Source organism: Dermacentor andersoni, chromosome 1, assembly GCF_023375885.2.
Source record: "Dermacentor andersoni chromosome 1, qqDerAnde1_hic_scaffold, whole genome shotgun sequence".
Classification (NCBI taxonomy): Eukaryota; Metazoa; Arthropoda; class Arachnida; order Ixodida; family Ixodidae; genus Dermacentor; species Dermacentor andersoni.
This window is the reverse complement of record NC_092814.1, coordinates 307,159,115-307,167,300: the sequence shown is the minus strand read 5'-3', so window position 1 is coordinate 307,167,300 and position 8,186 is coordinate 307,159,115. Positions and strand designations below refer to the sequence as shown.

Sequence of the window (8,186 nt, the reverse complement as noted above, 5' to 3'; positions counted from 1 at the left end):
ACTCAGATTGAGGGCAACCAAAGGGTAGATAGGATCGCTCGCGAGCATACAAACCGAGCGGACCTAAACAGAGATCCTGAGGACTTCATGACAGTGATCCCAACGTACTCTGACTTACTAAATTACCATAGAGGGACGAGGATCAGATATCCCCCGCCTCACAATACACTCACTCAAGAACAGGCAGTTTACTGCCGAAAGCTGCAGACAGGAACTTTCCCAAATTTACATAAACTATACAAAATGTTCCCAGGTCAATACAGGGACACATGCCCGTGGTGTGGCGCAATACCCACACTTTATCACGTCACATGGGAGTGCAATACGAATAAGGCATTCCACAAAATAGAAAATCCGAGTGCGGAGCAGTGGGAGAGCGTGCTCGCCAGCGGCGACCCTAGCCTCCAACGGAGGCTGGTGGATCATGCCCGACGAGCAGCCACGCTCAGTGGTGCCCTGGAATAGGGGCGCCAACCATGCAGGCCGGAGATCGGCATCAACCAATAGAAGATGAAGACATCCGGCCCGACCGCTGAATTACTCTTTCTAGGGCAATAAAGTTTACTTCCTCCTCCTCCAGTTTATCGATGTTTATCCTCCGTTCTTGTCTCATCAGCTCATCACCTTTTGCACTTGTGTTGGGGGTGATTGCACGATGGCTTTGGCCCGGTCTTCGATCGTCTTTGCAACTTTCACGTCCTTTTTCAACCGTTTGCTCCAATGCTTCACAGTGGCCAATGAAATGCAATGTTCAACGTACACGGCAGCCATACGGCGAATAATTTCCTTTTGGGAGACACCTTCAGCTGTCAAAACATTCACGGCACCCCGCTGCTCAACTTCTGAAGTGTCCATTACGTCACGCAACCATCTTCAATCCAGTGTATGAGAGCATTAAAGAACATTTATCCTCACATCTGCGTGTAACTTTTGTAAATGAAAGATGCCTGTGTGCTACGTGCATGCCTCGCATATAATGAACCGAACTATCATTGCGCGGGATGGGTAGGCTCACTTTCATTTAACTCACCCTCGTTCATTAGAAATGCGAAGATACAGTGGAATATACAAATGCTTGATAAAGAGCAAAAAAGTGTCACTGGAAAAAAGTTCACTGCACGTATACACAAAACCTCGCAACAAGATATTTAAATATACGTATAAGTCTCCAATAAATCTACGTATCTAAGAAAAGTCACTGTATATAATGCATCAAACAAGGCAAATAAACATGTAGCGCAATCACAGACTCACAGAATCCTAGATCCCGCCCCCATTCAATCCACTCCACCCGATGTATCGCGTGCGATGGAAGGCGGCGCGCTTGCTCCCCGCCTTTCTCCTTTGCGCACGCAAGACTGAGCCACCATCGTCGGCTCACCCATTCCATCTCCCCCTACTCTTTTAATCGCACATAAAGCATGCGGTGCGCGGTCACGACGTTATTGCCCTGAGACTTCATACGAAACCTGACGGCGACGGCGACAGCAGGAATGCGCCTGGAGTCTTCATATAATTGCTATCACAATAATATAATAATAGTATCCGGCAACCGAAGCGTGTCGTGGCCGATTACTTTCCGCAAAAGAAGTAACAAACTGTCACCATGCGACAATTCGCTGCGCCGCAACAATGTATATATATTTTTTTCCTTTTGTGGGGCGGGGGCACCGAAATGAAAAAAAAAACGCAAAGAAGAGTATGTTAGCCACAATCCAATGCCTACTTTGGGCACCTAATGTGCCTACCGAATGAATATCGAAGAAAACGTGAGACGCTTGGTCCACCGAGAGAACCATACGCATAGTGCTCGGTATTTTACACCGGCAAGACAAGACTTTCCTGGGAGGTTGCGCTCAAGCGAACACGATGTAATCCGTCAAGTCTTCACAGTGATGGCGGTGAGCGACCATTGTTTCTTTTTCTCGTCTGCTAGCCTGCAGGCGTCCAAAACTCTGCTAGGCGAAAATTCACTCGGCCAGAGAAAACCACACGCGCACCGAAGTACGCCGCGCGGTGGTTTCGGGGCAACACATGAAAAACGCACGCGCTCTGGCTGGCTCTGGCAGCCCGCCGGTAGGGTAGCGAGAATGAAAAAAATGTAAGAGGCTCAATGTGTCCTCACGAATAAAAGTCAAAGTAGAAAAAATAAATAAGAACGTAGTTACCCTGCCTGTCTTGACATGGATGCTTTGGCGTAGGTGAAAAAATATGTTAATATTTTTTATGCGACATGACGGCACAAATGAACCACCACAACGCTTCGTCTAATCGTATCTCGCTGCGTGTTTTGTCAACTTGTCTGATAGTGTGTTGATTTGACTTGTCTCGTTGTATGTTCCGATCTAAGACTTTAGAAAAGTCAATGCACCTTTGGAGTCAAATGTTTATAACAACATTAAGCCCACAAGGTTCCGGAATTGAAAATCTAAAGCACGACTTTGGAAATATCAATGCACCTTTCCCATCAAAAGGTTAATAGAACTTTATACCCATAAAGTGTCAGAATTGAAATCCAAGCGCTCCCGATTCCGCGGCCTCAGCGAGACGCCGCCACGAGCCCGGCCGCCACGCCTTTGGAACTTTGTGCTCGGGTGGAGCTCCTTGCGTTACAGTACGTGACTCCCGGTGCATGGGCGTGGCCGCGAAATCCAGCCCGATTTCACAATGTTCGCGCTGAAATGTTTTTTAGAGCGTGAAAAGGACATTCTAGACAAAATCGAGCGTGATTTCCGGCGTCGGGGGTTGTTTTGGCCGGCGGCGCACGGACAGCACGAACAAATTTCGGGGGGGGGGGGGGCTGAAGCCCCATAAGCCCCCCCCCCCCCCCCCTGGCTACGCCCCTGCCCTCAAGAGAAAAGTGTATAATAGCTGTGTCTTACCAGTACTCACCTACGGGGCAGAAACCTGGAGGCTTACGAAAAGGGTTCTACTTAAATTGAGGACGGCGCAACGAGCTATGGAAAGAAGAGTGATGGGTGTAACGTTAAGGGATAAGAAAAGAACATATTGGGTGAGGGAACAAACGCGAGTTAATTACATCTTAGTTGAAATCAAGAAAAAGAAATGGGCATGGGCAGGACATGTAATGAGGAGGGAAGATAACCGATGGTCATTAAGGGTTACGGATTGGATTCCAAGGGAAGGGAAGCGTATCAAGGGGCGGCAGAAAGTTAGGTGGGCGGATGAGATTAAGAAGTTGGCAAGGACGGCATGGCCACAATTAGTACATGGCCGGGGTTGTTGGAGAAGTATGGGAGAGGCCTTTGCCCTGCAGTGGGTGTAACCAGGCTGATGATGATGACAAGTGTTTCAGTTATTTTTTGCTGATTTTCTCAGAACCCACTTTTTCACGTTTCTTTCATGCACCAACAAGCATAATTAAATTGACACGGATGCTTTATCTGTATCCGGTTACCGTATTTCACCGGCTAAAAGATGTTAAACGTTATCGCTCGGTGCAGGATGCGCCTGAACGTATCGGAAGTTTCGCGAATGTTATCGATGGTTCTGTCTGTCGTCGACGAACCTTGCTAATCTGATTGCATACGCGACACGAATTGTGTAGTAGTTTCTGGAAGGCGCGCGGGCACCAGCGAATAGGCTGTAACTTTCGACGACTGATGTATGCAAACCGACGCGCTTGACCCGCAGATGAGATTTTCGACGGTTGCCGACATTTCTCGCCGCTATCGTTGCGATTGAGTCGGCACTATTTATTTACCGTCACTACTACGTGGCCATATTTCCAACTCATATATTAAAGCGCACAATGATTCGCGCTCGCCTGGGAGGTTTCCCACGTTTCCTTGCAAACTCTCTCCGTCGTGTCGCGAAGGCGCAAAGAGTAAAAAGCATGGGTATACGGAGGGGGGGGGGGGGGGGGTTGAAGAAGTGGCCGTACGCCTAGCCTGAGCGTAGCCAGCGCAGCGACGGCTCCGGGCTAGAGCTACAGGCGCGTACGTAACACTCGTATGTGGGCGCGAGCGAGCGCGCACGCGTGTTTATGAAGGATCTGGGCGCTGCACCTTTCCTCTTGACGGTGAAAATGCTCCACAAAACGCTAAAAAAGAGCCAGTGCACACGTTGAGATCTCGCGCGGTCGGCCTTCTACCGCGCCCTCAGCTGGCGCCGTATGGATGGATGGATGAATGTCATTCAAAAAAAGTATACAGTCAAATAAAAAGACCAGAATTCCCAGCATCAAGCTTTCTTAACCACTGCAGGGAACTTTGTTTTTGTAAGCCTCGGTTGTTTGTGATCTCCCTACTTTTGTGCCACCAAACTTCCAACCGCCCCTTAATAACAGGATGTATGGATGGATAAGGCTGAACTCTTTGAATTGGGCGGCGGCACACGCCACCTAGCCGTGTCTAGTAATATATTTTGTACTTAGTGGAGGGCGAAATTTCACTCTTGCCTTGAATTTAGCCACGAATCAGATGACCTCCGTTTGGTTATTTCTACCCACCTAAAGTCTATTTTTTCTCCACTGTCCCTAAAGCCCAATGCTTTGAAAAAGCCCGCCCCGTCATTGAGAACGATGGGGCGCGCGTTCTGTAAAGGGTGAAACCCTTTATATACAAGTATCAGGTATCCAGCCGTTCGCTCTTCCTCTCCACACGCACTGCATAGCGTGTCTATCTCTTCGTACTTGACTCGGTACGTCTTAGTCCGCAATACTCAGCTGTCCTGGCGTCAAACAACAAAGAGCTTCCCCTAGAATTATCGTAGATATTTTCTTTGGTAGTTTTCTCCATGAAAGTTCTGTATGTTCCCAGTGGTGATTTCGTCTCCATTCCTATTGTCCACGGACTCCTCTCTGTTTCTTTAACCTTTTTCTTAACCGATGTTTCTTGGCTTGCTTCCCTGCTGTTGTCCAAATATTTGCGTGACAGTTTTCTGCACTCTTATATAAGCAAAATTACACCATTTGGGTCGCATCTTGCCACACAACAATGATTGTCATCTGTCTTGTCCGCCTTTCCTTTGATTAACGCTGCGAGCGCGGTACTTCCACGTCACTAAAGGTATGCGCGTTATCAGCATGACAGAGCATTCTCGACAGGAAAGTAGCGAGCGCAGCGTTTTCAAGAAAGAAAACGCAAGCGAGACAGATGACGATTATCATTGTGTGGCAAGATAATCTGAAAGGGTGCTCATTTGTTTAAGAGTGCGGCTCCTTTTATCCATGTTGTGTCAACATTCCTCCTGTACAAGTAACTGAAAACTTTCCTTGCCCACCGCTTTCCCGCCATTTCTTTCAATCGCTTCTCAAATTCTATCTTGCTGCTAGCTTCCCTGCCCTTGAATGATACCCATCACATGTCACCCTGCACCCCCTCATTTGGTGTATTTCCGCGTGTTCCTAAAGCAAGCCTACCTACCCCTCCTTGCTTAATTTCTAACCTTCCTCGAATCTCTGATCTCATGCACAGGACCGCATTGCCGAAAGTCAGGCTTTAAAAAAAAATTATGGGGTTTTACGTGCCAAAACCACTTTCTGATTATGAGGCACGCCGTAGCGGAGGACTCCGGAAATTTCGACCACCTGGGGTTCTTTAACGTGCACCTAAATATAAGTACACGGGGGTTTTCGCATTTCGCCCCCATCGAAATGCGGCCGCCGTGGCCGGGATTCGATCCCGCGACCTCGTGCTCAGCAGCCTAACACCATAGCCACTGAGCAACCACGGCGGGTGAAAGTCAGGCTTGGGACCATCACCCCTTTCCAGATCCTTCAACACCTCGTACCTATTGTAATTCCACAGTGCCCTATTTTTCATCACAGCTGCGTTTCTGCTTTCTTTAGTCGTTACATTAGTTTCGTGTTCCAACTGGTACTCAGCACCATTATTTACCCACACGCCAAGATATTTGTACTTATCCACTACCTCCAGTGTAACCTCATGTATCCTATGCTCGCCGCCCTGATTATCATTAAAAATCGTGACTGCCGATTTTTCGTTACTAAACTTTAAACCTTACATATCTCCCTCTTTGCCGCAGATGTCCATCAATGCCTTCATGGGTGTATGGATGTTATGGGCGTCCCCTTTGGAACGGGGCGGTGGTTTGCGCCACCAAGCTCTTGCTATTATATTGCCTAATGTCTTAAGTAGGGGAAAAAGGAAAAACAAAACAAAACAAAAGAAAACCACACGCTGAAGTCCCATAACCAAAATTTCTGACCCCCTATTGTGAGCTTTGTTTTTGTACGCCTGCGTTTTTTGTCGTTTCCCTACTTTTCTTTCACCAATTTTCTAATCACCTCTTACTAATCTCTATTGCGGACATGTTTACTTGAGGATAACTTCTTCTTGGGCGAGTTGGTGCTTACTTGTTGCTCTTTATTGCAAAAAACTCGAAAAAAAGAAGACAGTAAGAGGCGAAAGTATAGACGAGTGCTACCCTTACAACTGTTTATTCCGAAAAACACAGCATCCCATATATACACACAAAAACACACACACATGCGCAAATGCATAAAACAAGCAAAGGGCGTCAGTCAGCTGAAGGCATTGTTATAAATTTTTATATGCTTAGCAATCTGAATTCCGAATCATAAAGCGTAACAGAAGTTTGACTCACGCAAGCTAGATCAGTGGTATGGATGTGCAAGGCCTTTAAAATTCTCGTGCGGTTTTGTTTTGGCTTCTGCCTAGGATCCTGGCATTAAGAAACAGTGGTTCGCAGTCGGCACAAGACCTGCAATGCACAGACAGCTGCGCAGTCGTAAAAGATATTTGCGTGCTCTCTCATTCAGTCGACGCAACGCCCAGTTTGCCCAATGTAGCATTTGCCGCAGCTGAGCGGAATCAGGTAAACCAGTCCAGTGAAGCAATGCACAAATCACGGGTGGCGCCACGAACGGGTGTACAGTACAGCACGTTAAGCGTTACGTGCATTGTTACGTTACGTTAGGTGCAGTTGCTATAGCTTGGTCTATTCATTTTGAATATAAACGGGAGCTTTAGGGTTGGCACTGCGCTTGAACTGGCACTGCACTTTCGCGGCATCCACCCCATCAGACCTAGTTCAGCAAGTGCAGATAAATCGAAGAAACCTCATATTTGATTTTCGTTGTAGCCCCAACATTGATGGAGGTATATAAGTGATAACAAAGTATTCACCGGGGGCGGCGGATGAGGTGGGAGGGAGGGGGAGGGGCGCGGAGCAGGTGCACACCCACGTCTGTTACAAATTCTGTTACAAATCACTCTTGCTGAGTACTAGTATGAGTTTGATATATTATACCTTATATGGCATGGTCAAGCTCTCAAACGCAACCATTCCATAAGGATGGACAAACGTACTTTCGATGTACGCCTTTCTGAGCGCCGAGCGCAAGGCTAAATTTAACTCCGCTTACCTCGTGCGTGTCGCGACAACGCCGCCATCTATGCACGCGACACATGCATAATCGAATAATGGCTTTTTTTCTTCTAAACAACGATACCAAAGTAAGGTGCGTGGGTGATAAGGTTGCAAAGATGTAAGCGATGATGCTATAGCATGTCTTTGTCGCATGCGGTTTTGGAAGCTTCCCCCTCTGACCGATTTTAATGACGTTTTCCATATGCATTCGTAACGAACCGAGAGCTATTATCGTGTACTAAATGAGGAAGCTCCGCTATTTGCGTGCCTTTTCAAACATTCGCTTGGGCGATTCACATCCCTGTAACGCGTCAAGCTTCCAGGCGAGCCGCAGTTACCGACCGTGCTTTCTGAGCTTTATTTGAAGACCGACGACACTCAGCCGTCTCGAAAGTTTTCAGGCCCCGTGAGCGCTGTTTCGCGTCAAAAGCTGGACGGAAATTAAAAGAAAAAGAAGCGAAAAAATAAAGCGAAAACACCAAGTGCGACGCGGCGCAATTTTGTCGGGCTACTCATAATGAGGCGGCACTCATTTGCATGCTCCGCCACCGTGCCATACATACACGCGAGTGCTTTTTTCGGTTCAAAGGATCGCTGTCGGCCTCTAAAATGTGCCGGAAAAAAAAAAAAAAAGACGCGAACTCTTTTGCACCGGCACCCCGAGACGTCATTCGTCATCGTGTAAACGAGGCGTGGGTGAACTTCTGAACAAGTACTTCGCCAGAAAGGCAATTTACGTTCCTTCCGCACATCAGCTGCTCGTTGTTATAAATTACGAACCACCTGGGGTTTGTAATTTCAGCAATAGC

General features: G+C 47.5%; 1 pseudogene; it reads right to left on the bottom strand.

Annotated features, from left to right (window-relative positions):
• Nucleotides 1–4,410: 4,410 nt before the first annotated feature.
• On the bottom strand, nt 4,411–6,029 carry LOC126548380 (uncharacterized; annotated as a pseudogene).
• Between the last annotated feature and the right edge of the window lie 2,157 nt (nt 6,030–8,186).